This window comes from Pogona vitticeps, chromosome 4 (genome assembly GCF_051106095.1).
Source record: "Pogona vitticeps strain Pit_001003342236 chromosome 4, PviZW2.1, whole genome shotgun sequence".
NCBI lineage: Eukaryota > Metazoa > Chordata > Lepidosauria > Squamata > Agamidae > Pogona > Pogona vitticeps.
This window is the reverse complement of record NC_135786.1, coordinates 176,740,748-176,763,620: the sequence shown is the minus strand read 5'-3', so window position 1 is coordinate 176,763,620 and position 22,873 is coordinate 176,740,748. Positions and strand designations below refer to the sequence as shown.

Genomic DNA, 22,873 nt, shown 5'->3' with positions numbered 1-22,873 from the left:
TGTGTCTTGCAGTGTAGGGAAAGGAACTGTACAAAGGGAAGCTTGTTAGCACACTCTGATGACTCATGCTATCAGCCTAATAAGCATGTGGAGTATGACATTACCTTCTATAACATAAGCAACACACAAAGGAGGTGCTCAGCAGACAGCCATCAGTAGTGGAACAGATAAAGAGTATACTAGGGTCTAGGTTTGTTGGTTTGGTGATATATATATACAGTGGTGCCTCGCTTTACGAGCGCTCCGTTTGACAACGAAATCACATTACGTTGAAGATTTTGTGATCGCAAAAGCGATTGCAAAACGATGTTCCCTATGGGAGAATTTTGCTTTGCGATGATCGGTTCCCTGCTTCGGGTGAAAAACATGGCCAACCACTGTTTTCTGGCATGGATTCGTTGCTGCACGGGCAGTGAAAATGGCCGTGCTATGGAGAATCTTCGCTGGACAGTGAGTTTTAAGCCCATAGGAATGCATTAATTGGGTTTTATGCGGTTCTATGGGCTTTTTAAAATTGCATGATGACGTTTTCATTCGACAGCGATTTTTGCGGAACGAATTAATGTCGTCATGCGAGGCACCACTGTATATGGGGAACAATAGCTCTGAATCAGACAAATGCTGGAGCAGCTCCAGTACTGTCAACTGAAGATCTATGAGCATCTTTCCAAAGTCTCAGGGAGAGGCTTTTAGGAATACTTCAAACAATTTTTCTCTCCCAGGATTTTTACATTTCAAATTACCTCATCCTCCTTAGAGCAGATGCATTAAGATGTCTTTGTTCTCCACTATTTGTGTTTCCAGATTTTGCAGAGACTGCTGCTGATGTATACCTCTGTGTAACATTTGGTTCTCTGAAGTAATTTGTACTTTCTCATCCCTTCACCATGCAAGGGATGTGCAGGAAACAAAGTAAAACAATATCAAAACCCTAACAATTGTAAACCTTTGAGTGTTTACTTAGAAGTAAGCCCCAGCCACTGTGAGAGGCATAAACCCTATTTTATTTTTACTTTGACATACCTGTTTTAAAGGCCACCCTTTCTTCCAGGAGTGCAAGGCTTGGGTTCCACACATGAATAACAGCAGCTAAAGTAAGTTTGCACAACTCGGTAATTTGATCTTGAATTTGAGGGAATTCTCACAAATACAGGGAGAAAACATTTTAACATCCTCACTTGAGAAGAGTTACAGACCTAGCCTGATGCCATAAAATTTAACAACTATTCTAGATTCTAGCCAAGAAATCAGAAAAAGACTGAGATTCAGAAGAGCAGCAATGAAGGAAAAAGAAAAGATCCTCAAATATAAAAATGTGTCGCCGGGGAACAAGGCGAAGATCACCCACACTCATGTATTTCCAGTCACCTACAATGTAGATGCAGGAGAAGCATTAGAATCATTAGTGGTTTCAGAAAATACAGAACAGGTAAATTTAACTGCATCCCTACAGCTAACAATGGAATTTCCATGATGTTAGAAATTCTCCCTGAATGCAGTGCAATTTTCTCCTTTATCTGGATGAGTATTAATAATAAATGATAACATTTATACTCCTTTCCCCCCCCAGGAAGCCATTTGTGGTGCCCCAGCTATGTTATCCCACAAGAACAACTCTGTGAGAAGTTAGGCTGAGAAATGCTGCTTGGCTGAGGTCAACCAGGTGGCTTCATAACTGAATGGAAATCTGAACATAGGTGTCTCCACTCCTAGTCTTACAATAAACATGATATCAGACTGGCCCAAATTCTTTTAGTTATGCCTACCAGCATAATGCAAACAGCATAACTTAGGGAAGTAAATTGTCTTATGTTAAGAAATCAGTGTATCTGTTGTGCACCAAATTGTAAGACAGAATAAATAAGTAATATCTACATTGACTTCTTGAATTTTCCTCCAAAAATTATGCTGCTTTTGTTACACAGATGTAAAATGCCAATAGGATTAAGAGTACAGCTGAAAAATTATAGCTAGACTTAAAATAAATGTCACATCACATGTAAACAGATGGGGAAAATGGAAAATTTGACTCTGGAAACACTTCACAAATGAAATTCAGATTTTCCATACTTGCAGATTTCACAGTAAAAGGCAGAAGAAATCCCAGACGTATATTGGAAGAACATAGAGATTAATAAAATAAAATTTCTTTTCATTGTTAACAAGCCCTGTCCCATGAAGGAAAGGGGGGGGGGATATGCCAATTATTTGTCAACATGTGAAATGATTCAGAAAGCTTATATTTATATTTAAATGTCATCATCATCATTATCTAAATATTTCTTAAGAGAAGACACAAACATTAATTCAGTCCTTCCTGTTAGGGTTTTTTGTTTTTTTTTTTTTTTGCAATATATTCAGAAGTTATAGATCAATTAGGAAATCATAAAAAGAGTGCCAAGCAGTGCACACAGCATCATTTTCAATGTATTGCATGATGAAATCCACCAGGGTGCAACATAGCAATTACTGCATCAGTAACGCTGATTAATTATCCTTTTGATTGCTTTTCAAATTCACTGTTTCTTTTTTTTTTTCCTGTCAGTGGAGGAAAGGCTGATATAGAATTGGTTTTCCTTAGCATAATGTGTTATGCATAGTGAGTTAGAAAAATGTATAACAGAATTGTATAGATACCTGTGGCATTTTGAAGGAGTTTCTTTTGTGTCATGATAATAATTCTTGCTTGTTTAGGGTATTCACAATATCGATATATATTTTTTCCAACATCAAGTAGCCAAATCACCTGGCTCACAGTCTCAAGAACTCCCTGCCACTAGAGCAGGCTAGCTCCATTTCTGTTGTCTTGTAAAAAGGTAAATATGTTTGTGTTTAAATAGGCTTGGGGTTTTCTATGCTGATTTATATGCTAAGCTAGTTTCTCCCCCCCCCCCCAAGTACTCTGGAGTGGATGTACTCTGTTTTTAATATTTTCAATTTTATCATATCTTTATTTACATAAAGATATGTACACTACTTTTGGTACATTTTTTAAAATAATCTGCAGATGTTTTCTGCATCTTTGAAGATGCCGGCCACAAACACTAGTGAAACGTTAGGAAGAACAACCTTCAGAACACGGCCAAAGAGCCCGAAAAACCCACAACAACCATCAGATCCCGGCCGTGAAAGCTTTCAAGAATACAGGGTTAAAATATTTTAAATAAATAATAATAATAATTAAATAATACTATCAGGAATCACTTGAAATGACTATTAGGGAAATGAAAGAAGAAAATGCTAAAGCAAGACCACACCTGAACATGAAGATGACAAAAATCATGACTACGGAATAACTGCACAACTTTAATGTTGACAATGAAGAAATTGAAATAATTAGAGATCTTGTATACTTCAGTTCAATCATCAACCCAAATGGAGATTGCAGCCAAGAAATCAGAAAAAGCCTGGAACTCATGAAGGAACTAGCAAAGATAATCAGGTATAAACATGTGCTGTTGGAGATCAATACCAAGACCGTCTACACTCTTGTATTTCCAATCGTTATGTATGGGGGTGAAAGCTGGACAGTTAAGAAAGCTGCCAGGAAAAAAAAAGATTCATTTGAAATGTGGTGCTGGAGGAGAGCTTTGCAAATAACCTGGATTGCCAGAAAGACAAACAAGTGGGTCCTAGAACAAATCAAGCCTGAACTATCTCTGGAGGCAAAAATGTTGAAACTGAGTTTGTCCTACTTTGGGCACATCATGAGAAGACAATAATGCTGGGAAAGGTAGAAAGCAGCAGGAAAAGAAGAACAAATATGAGATAGATTGATTTTCTAAGAGAGACCATGAGCTTGAGTCTACAACTGCTGAGCAGGGCAGCTGAAGGCAGGATATTTTGAAAAGTGCTCATTCATTAGGTCATAATGAGTCAGAAGTGACCCAATGGCGCATAATGACAACAACTCACTCATTTGTTTTAAGGAGTCTTCACTTTCAAAAGAAGGGACATGTCACTGTAGCAGGAAAAGGAGAATAATTCTACAGAGAAGCAATTTACATGAGCTGTTGAGCAATCATAAGGCCAATGTACTAAAGAGATGCCTTTACTTTAGCTAAAAGTTTCACAAGAATTGTGAGAACTTTAGAATACTAAGAACAGATTGGTAGAAACGCTGCCAACAGCAGCTCTGTAAAGCTGCCTTATCCCACTGCACTGCAGCTGTTTTACTGTTGTCAGTCCTGTGTCTTTATTCACTTAGGCTCATTTGGATACAACAAATTTCATGATTTGTATCCAGAGGTGCCCTTCTCTGAGTTGAATGGACAATCAAATTCCCTTCTCCTCCTTAGACATGCCCCTGCCACACTTTGGAAATATTTGTCATGCACAGCTATTGTGAGATGGCCCAAATCCTTCATGGTTTACATTGCTTTTCATAGGAAACATTCCATTTTTGGAGAAAGAAGCTTAATATACTTGATTATGCTTCTGAGTAAGAATCATTTGCTTTTGAACTGATTCATGAATATTTACTAGCACTGTCATGCCAAATATGCAGAAATACAGCAATCTTTTTCAAGTTGCACCTGGATACAACTTTACCTGAGTAAATTATCTCTTTACCTGAAAACTGGATATCATGGCCAAAAAAAGTAAAACATTTTGCAATTATTGAATAACTACAGCAGGTACATTTTATGTAAATAACTTAATCCATTATTTAACTAAACAAATACAAGTAAGGATGTCTTAATAACCTTCACAAGAGGTTTTGTACAATGAGGAGCGCCTACCTCATGCTTGCTTTTGCTTTTGTTGCCTCTAATGGTTCTTGATAATGAAATGATGCTAGTCATGATGTCTTGCTATGTTAATTGTCTGTTCTTAAGCTTAGTTGGCCTGTTCATTCACTGACAGTAAGATGCACTTCAATAGCCAGTTACTCTTTCCAAGTGATTCGGCTTTGCTGTGATTTGATTCACAGCCTTGGTTATACTTGAAAGACAAGGACTGCAAAGCGATTTGGGAATTCACCATTCATACTGAAATTGATGCAGTTTGCATTGCAGCTCACTGCTAAATTGCTTGCTTACTTCCTCTGGTCTCACCTCTGCCAACCTGACAGGGAACTGATGGGGGTGTAAATATGGGAAATAACAATAACGACTCAGCAATCCAGTGGTAAGGTTATATAATACTAATTTCATACATGCAGGATTTTTAATTTTTTTTTTAAAAAAGTAGGATGATCAAGAGAGAGGAAAGAATGCAGGGCCATGTCCTCCCCATTCCTGAACATCACACCTCACATCCAGTTAAGAAAGCGTCATGTATAACCACATAAGGAAAAGCCACTTTAAATCATCCTGGCCTAGAAAAGTACAAGCCCCACAACTGTAGAGAGAGGGGAGAAAACTGTTTCGGAGCCATAAGGGCTCTATTGGTTCTAATCAGCCTTTGTGTCATGCAGTCAGTAAAAAATGCTTTGAATTTGCCCATTTTTTAAGCAGAGCAAATCCCGAGGTATTTGACCATGTAGTCTCAGCCTTAGTAAGAAAGCAATCTGTGTTTTCAGAAGACAAATATCTGTAGTAGAATATAAATCAGAATCTGAGGTTGGAACGGTTACTTTCTGGACTGCAACTCCCAGAATCCTCCCACCAGCTTGACCAGAAGTAATGTTTCCAAGTTCTGTTCAGAATGCAATTCAAACATATTAAGAGCTTGTTGGGGTTAATTTAACATTCTAAAGTCTATTTGAGTAATGCCAGAAAAGTGATTTTTCAGATAAGGTCAACTGCTCAGCAGTGTGACATGAGATATAAGCCATAGTCTATAATGTGAGAAGAAGGGTCGAGGGAATAAAACATCTAAACTAGGTGCTCTTGAAGTATTCACTGCTGCCTCGAAGTAAGCTTTTTAATTTTCTAAACAGGTAAAGGTAAAGGTAAAGGTTCCCCTTGACATTTAGTCCAGTCATGTCCAACACTAGGGGGCGATGCTCATCTCCGTTTCCAAGCCATAGAGCCAGCATTTGTCCGTAGACAGTTTCTGTGGTCACGTGGCCAGCGCAACTAGACAAGGAACACCATTACCTTCCCACTGAACTGGTACCTATTTATCTACTCACATTTTGAACTGCTAGGTTAGCAGAAGCTGGGATGAGCAACGGGAGTTCACTTGGTTGAGTAGATTTGAACTGCTGATCTTTCAAATATTATTATAACTCATATAATTGATTTATTTTTCCTAGACAAATCTGGTTAGTTAGGTAGTAGTACAGTAAGACAATTAGATGTACAGTGAAAAATCAAGCCACCAACTTCTTTCTTTTCTTTTCCAACTGGCCATTTTGCAAGCTAGAAATTAAAGTTATTGTGATGACATTTCTTAGGAATGGGCGCCAGATTTTAAACAGTTATAACAGTTCACTTTAACTGTATTTAAAATATGAAAATAAGCATGTAGGATGGAAAACAGCTAGCTGGATAGCTCAGTGGTTTAGATACCTGGTTGCAGAACCAGAAGTTGGGTGCTCAGTTCCCCACTGTCCATTCAGAAGAACCAGCTTATATAGCTCTGGGCAAGCTGCACAGTCCCAGGGCATCCTCAGAAGAAGGGAATCATAAACAACATCTGAGTACTCTTTACCTAGAAAACTCTGAAAATGGTCACTGGAAACCAGAATTACTTGACAGAACACAATTCTTATTATTAAGATGGGAGAAAGGCATCCCCATATACCTAATTCAGGCTGTTCTCCTTCTTCCATAAAGATGTTCTAATAAGGAAACATCAGCAGATCCTACTCCACTGATAATCTAATATCTATCTATCTGGCTTTCATGTCAGCTTTGTTTTATCCATGGAGCCTGATTTCTCTGTAACACACTGTGTCTAGACTTCCTCTGATTTCCAGCTCTCTTTGAATCTCACACTAACAGCTCTTGTACTGCTGTTTCCTGCTTCACATATGTACTATTTTGACTCCCACTCCAGATCTCTTGTCTTCAGCAAATGGTGCAACAATAGTGCCTTGTTAAGTTTCTACTTCCCTGAGTGAACTAGAGTCCCCCCCCCCCCGGGAGCTGTCATTTTCCTTGGGTGGCTGTTTTAAGCTCATTAGAGAAAACCTCTTAAACCAGAGCAAGCCAAAGATTGCTCTGTGAGCAGCAAAATGTATAAGCCTCTTCTGGCTCTCCCAATGCTTTTTCTGGTCATACCCTATCACTTTTTATTTTCAAGAAAGCCCCTTTAATGAATTAATATGTCTCATGTTCAGTCTTCCTCTTTTCCTACTGCCTTCCACTCTTTCCACCGTTATCGTTTTTTCCAGTGCTTCTTGTATTCCCAGGAAACCTACAAAGCCTGATAATGTCAGTTTAATCATTTGAGTTTCTAGTGAGAGATCAGGAGTGATTTGATCTGAGACCCACTCATTTGTCTTTCTGGCAGTTCATTGTATCTGTAAAGCTCTCCTTCACTACCATATTTTGAAAGAATCCGTGATTTTTCTGTCACCATTCTTTACTGCCCAGTTTTTATATCATGCTGCGGATGATCTCACCTTGGTCTCCGGTGATTCATCCTTATACTTTAGGATTGTTTCTAGTTCATTCATAGCTATCCAGAATGGCAGTCTTCTTCTGATTGGATTGATGATTAAATAAAGGCATAAGAAAACTTTGACAATTCCAATTCCTTCACTGTTAACATTAAAGTTATGTAGTTCTTCTGTACTTATGTATTTGACTGACTCTGTAGCCATGATTTTTGTCCTAATATCATACAGTTCATAGCAAATCAGCAAGCATTTATATTGAGAGTGAGTTATTCCCTGAAAAACCCTAGGCATCCCATGTGGTTTGGCCAGTTTGGCTGCAGAGAAAATTTTGCAATTATGAACAAAATAAATGTCTTAAATAAATAAAAAAAGTATGAGCAGTGGCAGGAGAGCTTTAGATTTTCTAGTGGCCCTGAAATTGGCAGGGTTGCTCTTTTCTTGCTGCTGGAAAGCATACAGGGTGAAAGTAGCAGTCTTTATGAGGACTTTGGAGGGAAGGTTGATTTAATCTTTGCCTTCTCCAGAAATTATATTCATATATACGTAACTGAACAGGTCTAGCTGAAAACCTTTTGCACAGTCACATGTGACTTTTGGAAGTAAATTTTCTTAAATTGAAATAGATATATATTAATTTAAGACAATTTGCATCAAAAAGTTACATGTGACTGTGCAAAAGGTTTATGTATGTATGTATGTATGTATGTATGTATGTATGTATGTATGTATGTATGTATGTATGTATGTATGTATGTATGTATGTTTATGTTTATGTTTATGTTTATGTTTATGTTTATGTTTATTTATTTATTTATTTATTTTATTAGATTTATACCCCACCCATCCAGACCAAAGGTCTACTCTATATGTATATGTATGTACGAGTATGACAAGGCTGTATATTGTCTCCCTGCTTATTTAACTTATATGCAGAATACATCATGTGAAAGACTGGACTGGATGACTCCCAAGCCGGAATTAAGAGTACCGGAAAAATATCAACAATCTCAGATATGCAGATGAGATTGCAGAAAGTGAGGTCTGAAGCTCAACATCAAAAAAACTAAGATCATGGCCACTGGTCCCATCACCTCCCGGCAAATAGAAGGGGAAGAGATGGAGGCAGTGACAGCTTTTACTTTCTTGGGCTCCATGATCACTGCAGATGGTGACAGCAGCCACAAAATCAAAAGACACCTGCTTCTTGGGAGGAAAGCAATGAAAAACCTCAACAGCATCTTAAAAAGAAGAGTCATCACCTTGCTGACGAAGGTCTGCATAGTCAAAGCTATGGTTTTTCCTGTCGTGATGTATGGAAATGAGAGCTGGACCTTAAAGAAGGCTGACTGCTGCAGAATTGATACTTTTGAATTGTGGTGCTGGGGGAGACTCTTGAGAGTCCCCTGGACTGCAAGGAGAACAAACCTATCCATTTTGAAGGAAATCAGCCTGAGCGCTCACTGGAAGGACAGATCCTGAAGCTGAGGTTCCAATACTTTGGCCATCTGATGAGAAGAGAAGACTCCCTGGAAAAGACCCTGATGTTGGGAAAGTGTAAAGGCAAGAGGAGAAGGGGACGTCAGAGGACGAGATGGTTGGACAGTGTCATCAAAGCTACCAACATGAATTTGACCAAACTCCAGGAGGCAGTGGAAGACAGGAGGGTCACAGACACGACTTAATAACCAAACAACAACATATAAATAATAAGCATATAGACATCCAAACTCCACCGGAGCAACAAAAGCATACATTCATATTTATATCTTGGGTTTGATTAGAGTGCCTTTATTAATTTTCTGCTAGTGAAGGTGTTTAGTGTTATGTTGTAATTTGTGTACATCATGTACAAATTACACAGAATTCATGTTGCTCTATTATGTGAAAGTGTAACTTAAAGAAACGAATTGTCTCAAGTTAAGAAATCTCCATAGACATCATCTGTTGTACACTGACTCATGTGATGCCTTGACAGCATCTAAACAGCTCAGGATGAAGAGAAGAAGGAGAGCCCTGAACACCTTCTGCCCAGTCTGGGATATGGCCTTTTTGGAACAACTGTAGCTTCTTGCCTGCTGTTTTTGCTGCTTCTCTATCCCTGGTGGACTACAGCCTGCTGAGTACTATCTAGTTTCAGGGCTAAGCCCTGCTCACTCCAGCTATAAGTTACTGCTTGGCACCTCCTCACTCCCTCTTTCCCCAGCCCTAACGTGTGTGTGTGTGTGTGTGTGTGTGTGTGTGTGTGTGTGTGTGTGTGTGTGTGTGTGTGTGTGTGTGTGTGTGTGTGTGTGTGTGTGTGTGTGTGTGTGTGTGTGTTTAGTCTTTTGCTAAAGATGGTAGAGAGAGATATAATAGAGGGAAGCAAAAATATCACAGAAGAAGGGGAAATAAGATGTTGGTGATCCTCAAATTATCCCCAAATGTAGATAGCCTTGGTGACAGTCCCCCTAGATTCAAAGAGCTAATGCTAAATGCTGGTCGGTTAATGGGAAAACATCAGCTGTTCAGGAATTAATTCTGGATCAGCATGTTGACCTGGCTTACATTATGGAAGGCTGGTTGGATGAAGCTAGGACAGATGAGTTGTCCCAGCTTCACCCACCTGGGTTTTCTATGGAGGAACAACCTAGACCAAGAGAAAGGGAATTGCAGTGGTATGTCATGATTCTGTTCCCTTTATCAGATGTCCCTTCCTTGTTTCTCTGGTTTGAGGGTATTTATCTGAAAGTGGACTTTTTCTTTCTTTTTTTATTGGACCTGATGCTTTGCATTGTCCAGTCTGATGAATAATTCCCAAGTTTTAAAAAAAGGATTATGAGAGAAGAAATTATGGAGCAAGGAAAAAGGATGAGATTATGAAAAGGAGAAAGAAAAATCAAGAGAAACATTGTGGGATAGGTGGGAAATAGAGTTTTCATTCAGCAACGGTTTCCTTCTCCTCCAAGTTTAATACAGGTGTGTGGAGTTAACATGTAACCTTTTCAGGAAAACTTTTCCATTTATGGTGAGAGTATTGCATTAATAAATCCTAAATAGATTCCAGTTCCTGAAAAGGGTTAACATTTTGATTTCTCAGTGCCAGCTTCAAAGTGGTTGGTGTTTGACAGGCAATCAAGAAGTCAAGACAGATGAACTGGAAAACACATCATGATATTTTTTCTCCTGGCAAGCTGGAGGACACAGTGTATTTTTATTCATTATTGTTTTATGTTTATAATTAACCAACCCCTTTTCCCCAAAACTATCAATCCAAAATATGTGCTCACTTTGAAACTCAGAAGGGGGAGGCGGAGTTGGAAAGGGCAATAACAGCAAGGATAATGCTGGTGCTTCCAGGATTTAATGCTAATGAGGGTATGTAAGCTGGTTCTCTCTGCTCCAGTTCACAAATACAATTTTTGGAGACCAAATAAACGAGAAAGTGGTATGACAAAGAGGAAAATTTGCTTGAAAAATACTTGATGCATCACATCAGTATGTCGTGAAATGTGTCATTGGTTTTGATGCATTTTATTCTCTTATGTTGAAATAGGCATAGTGTGAGGCAGTCTGTATTATATCTGGAAGAAAAGTGTCAAAACTGAAAAATAAAGAATGATGGTATTCTTTGTGTTCAGACCAAAGATCAGCCTTGGCAACTTGATTTGGAACAAAGCAACCTGAGAAAGATATAGCTGATGAAATTCATCTACCTGGTGAGGGGTTGTTAGAAAGAACACATGGTATCTTTGTGGCTATGAATACTGTATTTTTTGCACCATAAGACTCACTTTTTTCCCACAAAACAGGGGTGTGGAAAGTCTGTGCGTCTTATGGAGCGAAGAAAACAGATTATATTTTCCTGTTTTCTTCTCCTAAAAAATTGGTGCGTCTTATGGAAAGGTGCGTCTTATGGAGCGAAAAATACGGTACCTTTTATTAACAGCATGGCACTGACTCTGAAGACATTTCAAAAGCTTTGTCTGGGGCAGAATGCAACATGTTGGTTGCTGATGCTGGCTAAGTGTGTGTTTAGACCACTAATATCGCAATTTGGCATGAGCTACATTGGCTCATTCTTCATTTTCAGGCCCAGTTCCAGACACTGATATGAAGCTTTCAACTGCTTGATGTTTTAGGAGATGGACACTTAAAGGACTACCTCCACAAGCGATAGATGACTTTGGTGGGGCTAGCAGCTAAATTCCCATTCTCATCACTGCTGAAGGGCCACACCAGGCCTGCAGATGCTTTAAAAAAGAAGAAGAAGAAATAAAGAGACAGAAGCAGAGGAAGGAAGGAAGGAATTATCAAAATTGGAATTTGCCAATCTCTACTTACAGTTTTAAATAAAATTAAAAACAATTGCCTGGATATTATTAGAAGTGTTATGTGGGGCCACATGCAACCTGTGACTATTCCCACACCAATCAAGTACTATATATACCTACCTAGTGTTAGCCACTGAGGCCCTGCTAATATCCCCACTGATAGAAGTAGTATCATCAATGGGAATTAGAAACAGATAGTTTTCAGTGGTGGTCCCGTATTTTTGAACCTGCCTCCCGTCACACTTGTCAAAAAACAGCCTTGACAACTGCTTCGTTGTTTGTGTGCGTGTGTGTGTTTTTAATGAAAACAGTCAGCTTCTGGGATTTTCCCTTTCTTGGTGTCACTTGGACTTTCAAAACACTTTTGATAATGTACCTCATAAAAGACTGCTGAACAGATTTAATTATGGTGTAAGAGGAGATGTCCTGTGATGGATTGGGAACTGGTTAAGGAACAGAAAGCAGGGAATAAGACTAAATGGTCAGTTCTCACAGCGGTGCAATATGCGTTGTGTAGTAAGGAGTGAACAGCAGTGAGATTTATTAATGATAACAAATTCTTTAGGGTAAGTATATAAAAATGGACTCTGAAAAGCTGCAGAACAATCTCTCCAGAATGAAGAATAGGCATTAGAATGGTGAAAATCACTATCAAAAACCCTAACATTCAATAGTTTGAGGTTTTAAAAAAGGAAAGAAAATTCCAGCTTCATGTATATGCTAATTGGGTCTGATCTGGGGACAATTGGCCAAGAAAATTATCTTGGTGTGCTGTAGTGGGCATTTGAAAGAAAATGACATCCCATTGTGTGTCTCCCAGGCATAATTAGAAAAGGAATCCAAAATAAGACAGCCAGTATCACACTGACCTTATACAAATCTGGATTTCCTGTTCTGGCAGGGGACTGTACTTTCTGGTCTGCGATATGGCAATACATGAGAGGATGTGTACAATTTTGGTCACTAAACTCATAGAAGATATTTTAGAGGCAGAATATGTGCAGATATGGACAGGGCAAATGATCAAGGAACTGGAAAACTGCCCTTCGAGTAAAGGTTACAACATTTGTACAGTTAGCCTAGAAAATAAAAGGCAAAGTAAAAGGGGCAGTCATGATCAAAGCCCATCAAATCACACACAGCATAAAGAAAGTTTAGAGGGATATCTCTCTCCCTCTTTCACGATACTAGAACCCAGGTTCATCCACTGAAGCTGAATGGTAGAAGATTTGGGGCAAATAAAAGAAAGAACATCTTCAAATAGTAGGTAGTTAAATTATGGAATTCATTATCCAATCCGTTTCCCAGCACAATTCAAAGTGTGGGTTCTAAACTATAAAGCCCTAAACAACTTGGGTCCAAGCCATTTCCTGGACCCTGTCTCCCATTATGTGCCTGCCCAGGTGTTAAGATAATCAGGGGAGGCCTGAGTCCTACCACCCCCACAGGTACATTTGATAGAGACACAGGAGATGGTCTTCTGTGTTGCTGCTCCCAGACTCTGGGACTCCTTCCTGCAAGAGGCCAGACTGGCCCCATCTTTGCTGTCCTTCCACAAGCAGGCAAAGACCTTTCTCTTCAGGCAAACTTTCCTTTAATGACTGACTGACTGAGTTGGGTTTTTAAATGGATGATTGTGCCTTACCACTTTAAATGGGCTTTTGGTATTGCTTTGTTTACTGTCTTTTACTGTGATATATGTTTGATCCTTTTTGGCATTTACATACTTACTCTTTTTAGTTTTAAATAGTGTCTTTTAATGATGTGAGGTGCCTTGGGTCCTTCTTAAGGAGAAAGGTGGGGTAAAAATATTTTAAATAAATAAATAAATAATCTTTTTTTTAATAGGGTAGGGAATACAAAAGGTAAAAGGAAGTGTAAGGGAGGGGGAAAGGGTTTAAGGATAGGAGAACACAGAATATACAATCATCCAATCTATTCATATTAAGTATACAAGCATTCAATCTATTCATTTATCAATAAAAAATCAACTTTCTACTTTTTTTAACTGTTTGATTACCCTCTAGCTATCAACTTACAGTTATGTTTTAGTTTAAATCTAAGTTACTCCAACACTATCAGGAAATCGAGACGAGTTGTAAAATACATCCCATCTTTCAATTTCCTTCTGTCTTGGACATACATTCAGCATGCCTGAAAAAGTATCCATTTCCATAACTTCCCATATTCTCTCAGTACACTTCTCTTGTTTCCGTGGCTCTGTTTTCTTCCAGTTTTTGGAAAAGAAGGATGAATCCAGGACAGTAATCCGATTTTTAACATTATATTTTCTGATTGTTGTAGCTAAATAGTTTACTGGATAAAACTTAATCCCATCTATATTATTTGGCATCACACTTAATAAACACAGTTCTGGGGTTGATACCGGTTCCTTTAACTGATGTTTAACATCTGATGATTTCTCTTTCATCCAATCTTCCATCTGGCTGAGACGCTCATTTACCTGCTGAAATCCTGTTATTATTATCATTTGCATGGTAACCTGCCATTCTTTATCTGACAAGGTCCCCAACAGTTGATATTTAAATTTTTCAGAGGCCATTTCCATCATTCCAATGAGTATGGGCTGTATAAATAATACTCTTTAGTTTCCACTATGTTATCAACAAACCATCATCGTGAACCTCCCCTAGGTACTTCCTCCCCTCCTTACCCAGATACTATAGTATATAAATCAACTTTTAGCCCATTAATTTAAATTACAACCGTGGCAGTATTATCAGAGTCCCACACAGTCCAGCCAAGAAAAAGTCCAGACTAAACAGCAGACACAGGAAGTCAGTCTCTCCTATAGATATCCTTATATTCTGTCAAACTCCAGTCCTGGTTTTCCTAGCTCCTCAGTCTATTCAGTTGTGTTCATCTCGCTGATGATTCACAGTCCATTTTCTTGCTTCCAAAAGTTTATTCCTCCTTCTAAAACCCAGCAAGGTCCTGTTATCAAAATCCCATTCATCAAACTCCAGTCCTTGTTTTCCTAACTCCTCAATCTAGCCAATTGCATCATCTCACTGGTGATTCACAGTCCATTTCTTATTTCCAAAAGCTTATTCCTCCTTCTCCAAAAACCCAGCAAGATTCTGTTATCAGAGTCTAGGTAGAAAGATCCAGACTGAACAGCATTCATAAAATGTCAGTCCCTTAAAGCCTGTCCAGTGGTATTTTCTCTGGGATTTGTTCCAGAAACACAAGATTTTTCTGTCTCCCTGTCTCTCTGTTCGACCTTGAGCCAGTCTGCTGTTTAAGAATCAGTTTCATTTTGAAGAAGCAGGCTGGTAAGCAAGACTCGCCGCTCCTTATCTTCTTTCGGCCAAGCATTTCCACTCTAATTTCTTTTTAATCTTAATGAGGTTATTCATAAATCAAAGGCTTCAACTTACTTTGTTATTATATATTTTCAGCTGTATTTCTTGTTCTCCTCTCCTTGGGGGGTGGGGTTACTCACAGCTATTCTGCCAAGATGGCTCCTGTCTCCTATCTGTGCTCGGGTGAATTTTCAGAGGGAAGAAATATCAGGTTGCCACCCAGTCTTCTTCCTTCTGTTGCTCTGTTGCTCAGAGAAACCTCTCCTGGTCTCATCTTCAATCCCCCATTTCTAGAAGGACCCCATACCGGGCGGTTCCAGATTTTCCTGGGAACTGTTCCCGGCAGCTGCTGGCTGCACCACGACAAAGCTCTGCCTCAATAAATAAATAAATTATCAAAGGGTTGCAAGCAAAAACACAAGGCCATCAACATGGATAGCTTTAAAAGAGATTTTATCAAATTCATGGAGGAGAGAACTATCAATGACTCACAGTAATGATGGTTATATATTACCTCCACTATCAGAGACTAGTTGCTAGGGGCACAAGTAGGTTCCACTGTGAACATGTCCAGCTTGTAGACTTACAGTAGAAGTCTGACTAGCTGTTGTGGGAACAGAATAATGGACTAAATACTGTAGTTTATTTTCTGATCCAGCACAGTTATTCTGAAGTTCTTACTGTAGAACTCAACGTAAATTCCAGCCTGATATTTATACAAAATGTATTTATATTGGCTTCTTTATCAGTTGACAAAATGTGGTTTGGAAAATGAAAAAGAAGCAACCAAGTCCAAATAGAGAAAACCCCATAATAAACTCCCTCTCTTTCTCTCTTCCTTCTTACATCATGTTTAACATATAAATTGAATTGGATTCAAATGGCAGATTATTAAATAGCTGGAATGCCTAGTGATTTTTATAAAGAAAATGACCCATGAAATGCATGAATAGCATTAAGAAATGTCATGCAGAGATAAACTGTGCTGATTGCTCGGCTTCCTATGTGTATACACACAAATACACTAATGACATGGAGTAAAATGCTCTTGAACTGACTAAGATAAATGGTGAGGCATGCAAATATTGCACTTCTTGGGAGGATTATAATGGGATCAGAGAGAATCTTGAAATAAAACTCCTCAAAGATTAGCAAAACTGAGAATGCTAGAATGTTTTATAGGAAACGACCAAAACTACACTCTTAGGTTTCTTTACTTCTTTAGGAAATAAAACCTATAGGAGCTTATGCAATGGATCACAGTGGGATTTACCTCGACGTAACTAAGCACCAGGTACAATTGAAGGGGCATTTGCTCTATTTAACTGCCCCTGAAAAGCTCAGAAGGAGGAATTAATGGCCATGTCCAGATAACGTGCTAAATAAGTTGAAATAAATGAGAGTCATGCAGTCATTACATAATACAAATGCAAGAGTAGGTGATACCTTTAGACAACTAAAACAAATCATACAATCTGCAAGGTTTCCTGGATCAAGACCATCCAATTCATCAGGCTTCTCCTGGTCTAAAGAACTTTAAATCCCAAAAGTTCATAGCAAGAAGGATTTTTCAGGCATTTTTTCTTAAATACAAGTAAAGAAAGATGCAGGCTGCATTGGACTTGTTGCTTTAAAGTCGACTTTTCATTTTCTTCACTTGACCTTCAGGTATTGAGACTTTCCAAAAAACAAACTTAAATAGCACCACCACCAGGGGAAAATGAGGGGAAGGAACTCCAGATAAAAGGAAGTTATTGTTAAATTGTTATTGGAGACCCAGTATGTTTCAGGATGCAGAGCATCTCCAGAGGCACCCCAAATATTGCAACAATTTGTTGTTTAGTCATTTAGTCATGTTCGACTCTTTGTGACCCCCATGGATCAGAGCATGCCAGGCCCTCCTGTCTTCCACTACCTCCCAGAGTTTGATCAAATTCATATTGGTAGCTTCAATGACACTGTCCAACCATCTCGTCTTCTGACGTCCCCTTCTCCTCTTGCCTTCACACTTTCCCAACATCAGGGTCTTTTCCATCGCAGCAATACTGGACAACATTTACTAGAATGTGAGGTTCTGTTTGAAAAGCCCCCAAAGAACTACTGTTCAAAATGTTTCTCTAGTTGCACTACAAAATCTTCAAAGCACCAAACATTATAGCAAACAATTTTACACACACACACACACACACACACACACACACACACACACACACACACACACAAGCTGATCTTGCTTCCTTTTTCTCTCTCTCTCTCATCTATCTATCTATCTATCTATCTATCTATCTATCTATCTATCTATCTATCTATCTATCTATCTATCTATCTATCTATCTATCTATCTAGGTAGGTAGGTAGGTAGGTAGGTAGGTAGGTAGGTAGGTAGGTAGGTAGGTAGAGATAGATAGATAGATAGATAGATAGATAGATAGATAGATAGATAGATAGATAGATAGATAGATAGATAGATAGATAGATAAAGATAAAGATAAAGATAAAGATAAAGATAAAGATAAAGATAAAGATAAATGGAAGCAAGATCAGGTTATCTCCCTCCTCCTCCTATGTTACATTCTAAGTTCTATCTGTAGCTATTCCAAAATTGTTGGTTACCAATTTAAAATAAGTGCCAATAGCTGCTAGTTTGCTTTCTGAAATAAAAAAAGTGGTTTTGCAAATATGTCCTCTCGCCCACAGACTTTTAGGATTTTATTCTTAAATTTTAGCCCTGACCCATTCAAGCACCAGTAATGTTGAGAAAGACCAAGTGCAATATCATTGTCATCATCATCTTTTTCTGAGCTGTGTCTCCTGGATGTTTCCTTTTTTGCTACTTGTGATGTATATCTGAGAGGCACACATCAGTGAGCAGGTGGAGAGTGGGACCAGACCCAAAATGTGCATGGCACACCAGTATCCCCCCACACACTATATTTTCTTTTATCTGCCATTCTTTCTGTTGTCCATTACTCAATCTTTTCCCCTTCCTTTCTGTTTCTCTCCCCACACCACAAACATGTCCCACCACTCATTCTGTCTCCCATACTCTCTCTCACTCAAACATATACCCCACAAACTACTTACTATATTTTTGAAATGCCTTCAGAGGCAGAGAGAGGTAATGAAATCCCAAGAGAAAGTGTATCAACCAGTGGTTGATATTCCAAAGGATGCTCCTACAGGTACTTATATCTGACAAACTCTAGTTTGACCTTCCAGTCTCCCTTTCTCTCCTCCTCACAGTCGTACCCCAAGGAGATATAAGAATAAGCCCTCATGCAGAGCCAACTACATCTTAGCCTGGAAGATGGCTGATGCCAGTCATCACGAATGGAAGGTGTGCAGTGAGCTTCTTGAAAGTGGTACACCTCTGAAGAAACTATGTTTTGGAGGAACACATTACATCACCCAGAGGAAACCAAGAAACAGCCGCTGCCCCCCCCCCGAGTCCTTCTCAGTGCTTTCTCAGCCTGAACACTCTGCTCAGAACCTCTCCCCCCCCCCCGCCAATCCTAAATTACATCCTTAAATTATGGGGGAGGTATTATGCCCATAATTTATTATCCATTTTTGAAAAAAATCATTTAAAAAGAGTAAAGAGTGGTTCCGTATCAAGAAGCAATGGTATGACAATTAACTTCCACATCTCCTAAACTGTAGCCCTGGAAGGGGCTCCAAGGGAAATCAAGTCCAACCTGCTCATGCAGGAAATCACTAGAATTTTCTGGTGATTATGAACGCTCTTTTGCTAAGTCAAAGTCACCAAATAGATACATCTTAAAGCAAGGCTGGAATATCAGTGTCCTTCCAGATGTTGACAAACTACGACTCCTATTATTTCTAAGCAGTGAAAAATATAATTAGAAGATAGGACCTGGAATTCAGAAGATCAGTATGTTTCTTCACTCCTGAACTGTGGTAACATTCTGTGATCATCCTAACAAAATCCAGTACAACAACAATAACAAAATAGTAATAGCATATAGAAACATATTCTATGTGCTTTATAGAATGTTGCATTTATTCATTAGTTCTGAGTTGCCAGGTTGCATATATGTAAGTAATTTCTTGCTTTGTGCATTATGAAAATGTTATCCTATCTTTACTCAGAAAAATATAGTGAAATGCCTCCAGGTTGCCAATTCTGATATTGCACAGTGGAAATATGAAAAGAGAAAACCATAGAAGAACAGCATAGAATCTGAAAACTGTCACAACATCTTAAAATGCTCTTTAACAGTAACTTTTGAAGCAACTGGATGCTATGCAATATACATGAATCACATAGATGTTACCTGTTATATCTAAGAAATTGTTAGTTACTAGTTATGTCATTGACTATCAGCCGCCTAGAGTGGTCAAAATGACTAGATAGGCAGGGTATAAATACAATAAACAAACAAACAAACAAACAAACAAACAAATAAACAAATAAATAAATAAAATAACTTGCTATTTGTAACTAGTTGCTTTCAGGCTCTATTCTGTACAGGACTATTTGGTCAAATCATCAGCTTTTCTGTACTAATCAAGTTTAACACTGGTATGATGTGTAAGTGTCTTAAATGAGGAGCCTCGTGGCACAGTGTTTAAACTGCAGTACTGCAGTGAAGACTCTAGTCATGAACATGAGTTTGATCCCGATGGGCTTAGATAGCCAGCTCAAGGTTGAGTCAGTGTTCTATCCTTCTGAGGTCCATAAAATGAGTACCCAGCTCACTGGGGGGGGGGGAGGGGAAATGTGTAGCCTGCATAATTAATTTTTAAACCACCCAGAGAGTGTTATAAGTGCTATAGAGTGGTCTATAAGCAGCACACATTCTGCTAAATAATCAAGAGATGAGAAAAAAAATCTACATTCATATGTATGCGCACTACCTTTTAATAAATTTCATCGCACAGTTAGGTATTGGCAGTTCTTTTCCTGTTCTTTCTTTCAGAATTATTGATCAAACAAAGAAACATGAAACGTAGCTGTAGATCTGCTTTTCTAAACTGAAACCAGGTATTGTATTTGTTATTTCTACTATCCAAATGTGTAAATTGGACCTCTCCAAAACAGACTAATGTGTTTGCCTTGCCTTAAAATAAACAAGAGTTTTCAAACAGAAGAAAAAATGCATTTAATGACAAAAAGAAAATGTTGAATTTTTTTAACAGCTAGTGTTTTGATCTTCCTCAAAGTAAAAGTCCATTTTATTTGATGGAGCTATGACAATTTCTTCTGCTTCAGACAGGTTGGGAAACAGAATTCCATTTTCAGCCTCCCTGAAAAATATATTGTAGCTGAAATAATCTCACAGTGTCAAAGAGATAAAATAAAGGCCTTTCATCTTTCAAATTTCCAAACAAAGCGATTTGTTCATGCGTAGAGAGAGCCAAATACAATCTTTTGGAATGGTAGGATTAGATTTGGTTTGAAGCATAAGACTCCATTTAAATCATTCCCCTCCCCACTTTCTCTGGCTCCTGAAGCCTCAACCAGGACAAAGGGGATCCCTATAGATCCTGGGAGTCTGCTGGGTGCATGGGAAGCTTTTAATTTCCTGAAATAACCACAGCATGGCCACAGTTGATGATGTCACTGGAGATCCACAGCATAACCTATGCTAACAGTATTCTGCCCATTAAGTCCCTTTGATTTTAACCAGTCTTGTTACCAGGGATGTGAGCACAGAATTGTAGTCTAGATTAAGTATTAAAAACTGCTGAATGGGATCAGATCTGATTTCATTAAGTGATATATGTCATAGAATATATGCATATTCGAGCAGGATCCAATTTTACTTTACTTTATATGTTTCAATCAGCTACACCTAGAAATATTGAATTTTCAGAAATTTTGAAGCCATATAAAATGACTTTGGAAAAAAATAGGAAAAAAAACTTGGTTTTTTTCCAAATTTTCCAGGTTTTTCCCTGGCCTTCCCATATATAGATACACCAACAGACTCTTTTGCTGTTTTAGTTCATTCTCCACACAGTTAAAACATCATCATTTTGATTATAAAATAAGTCAAAACCCTTCCTGCACCCCTTCTTTCTCAATGGTTTGAATATTTTCATGGCATGCTGTCCTTACAGCATCAAAGGGATGCTTTTGAGGCCATTTCAGTTCTACAATACAATTTAAAAATCATCAGATTTTGAGGGCTATTTCGTCAGCTGGCATGAAACCAATACAAACCAAAATGAAAAGGTGAAATACAAATTGCTGAAGCAGAGTATTGCCTTAATAAGGTGTTCAGTTACAAAATGAGGCATCACACACAGTAGGAAAGCATTAATTCCTTCTCCACAATAACCACAAAAAAATAAATGTAGATCCTCTGAATAGAAGACACACACACACACTCCACACACACACACAAACACAAACAAACACACACACACACACACACACACACACACAGCAAATCTTCCCTCATACATTTTCTTCCAAATGGTGATACCTTCAAGTAAACAGAGATTAATAGGTAACATAACAAAATCTTTGACAAAAATAAATTAATCTCTTATGAGAGACAGAACAGCTGTTCAGTCAGTGTATTAGTTTTAATTCAGAATTAAGCCCCACTAATTTCAGTGAAGCTGATTTCTGAGCCAGTTTGCTTAGGGCTGCAGCCTAAGGTAAGTAAGTGTATTCAACATTTATACTAAAATTGAACAACGATTTGAGCATATCTGAACAGCACAACCTATTTATATTGGAATAATTACTGATAAAAGAACCACCAATGTTTCCTATTCAGCCAAAGAAATGCAGTGGAGCTGGATTATTAGTTCATGTTCAGACAAAAGTGATTCAGAGTTGCTTGTCAGTATTATCTTATATCCTATTACTTTCTCTGGTCAAAGAAGAATTGCAGAATTGTATAGGGCTTCTAAAACCTGAAAAACCTCTGTGATCCAAAATGCCCGAAGGACCCCCCAAAAATGGGCAAGTATAGTTCTACATATCAATACATTTTAAGAAAAAAAATGTTATTATGGGCTTCCACCAGAGGCAGTCTAACCTACTTGTCAGGTTGTTTAGAAGAGACACAAATAACAGAATTATGCCTTCTTTGTGCTCTGAAAGTACTACAGAGAAAACAAGAATAATAACAGATTTCTTTCTCACTCCAAACACCTCTCTTAAAATGTAAAGTCTCTGTCTAAATCAATAGATGCAATTTCCAAGTAAATATGACTGGAACCAGTGTGTTCGTCTTTCAAGATTTCCAGTTCAAAACTAGGCTAGTTTCAGTGCTGTTATTTAGTTCTTTTATTAAAATCAGTATGGACCTGACTTTCCTTTAAATGAAAAAGTATTGAAAACTTACCTGCGTGGCACCAGGCCCTGTTAGCTTTAAAAAAAAATGAATAATATTAAAAAATGGCTTACACCTCTGATGAAAGGAAGGAGAAATTCCTTTGACTTCACGGCTTTCCGAAAGCTTTTGCAAGCAACAATTTCCTGTCAGTAAAAGGCACTTATGCTTTGGGGTTTGAAAACTCACAGTATGTGACTGCTTACTGCTTGCTATTTTGGGTGTTCCTACTAAGACACAGACTCTTTTGTGTAAAACATCATAATGCTCCTCTGATGTTTAGGCTGAGTTCAGAATTCAATGCAGCAAGATGGCTCTAGTGAGTAAAACACAAACTGGTTTTCTTCCTCATTGTATCCCCATTATGAGGGAGGAAAAAGAACTTATTACCAAGTCCCAGAAGTGATTCAT

The 22,873-nt window shown here is 38.3% G+C and overlaps 1 protein-coding gene across 1 annotated transcript in view; it reads right to left on the bottom strand.

The window, feature by feature from the left end:
* LOC110078043 (cadherin-19) overlaps positions 1 to 22,654 on the bottom strand; it is a 69,858-nt gene extending 47,204 nt beyond the window's left edge. The window contains exon 1 of the mRNA XM_072998763.2: positions 22,537 to 22,654. The gene's annotated coding sequence lies outside the window, so the exon portion shown is untranslated. The remainder of the gene's footprint in view (positions 1 to 22,536) is intronic.
* Positions 22,655 to 22,873: the final 219 nt, after the last annotated feature.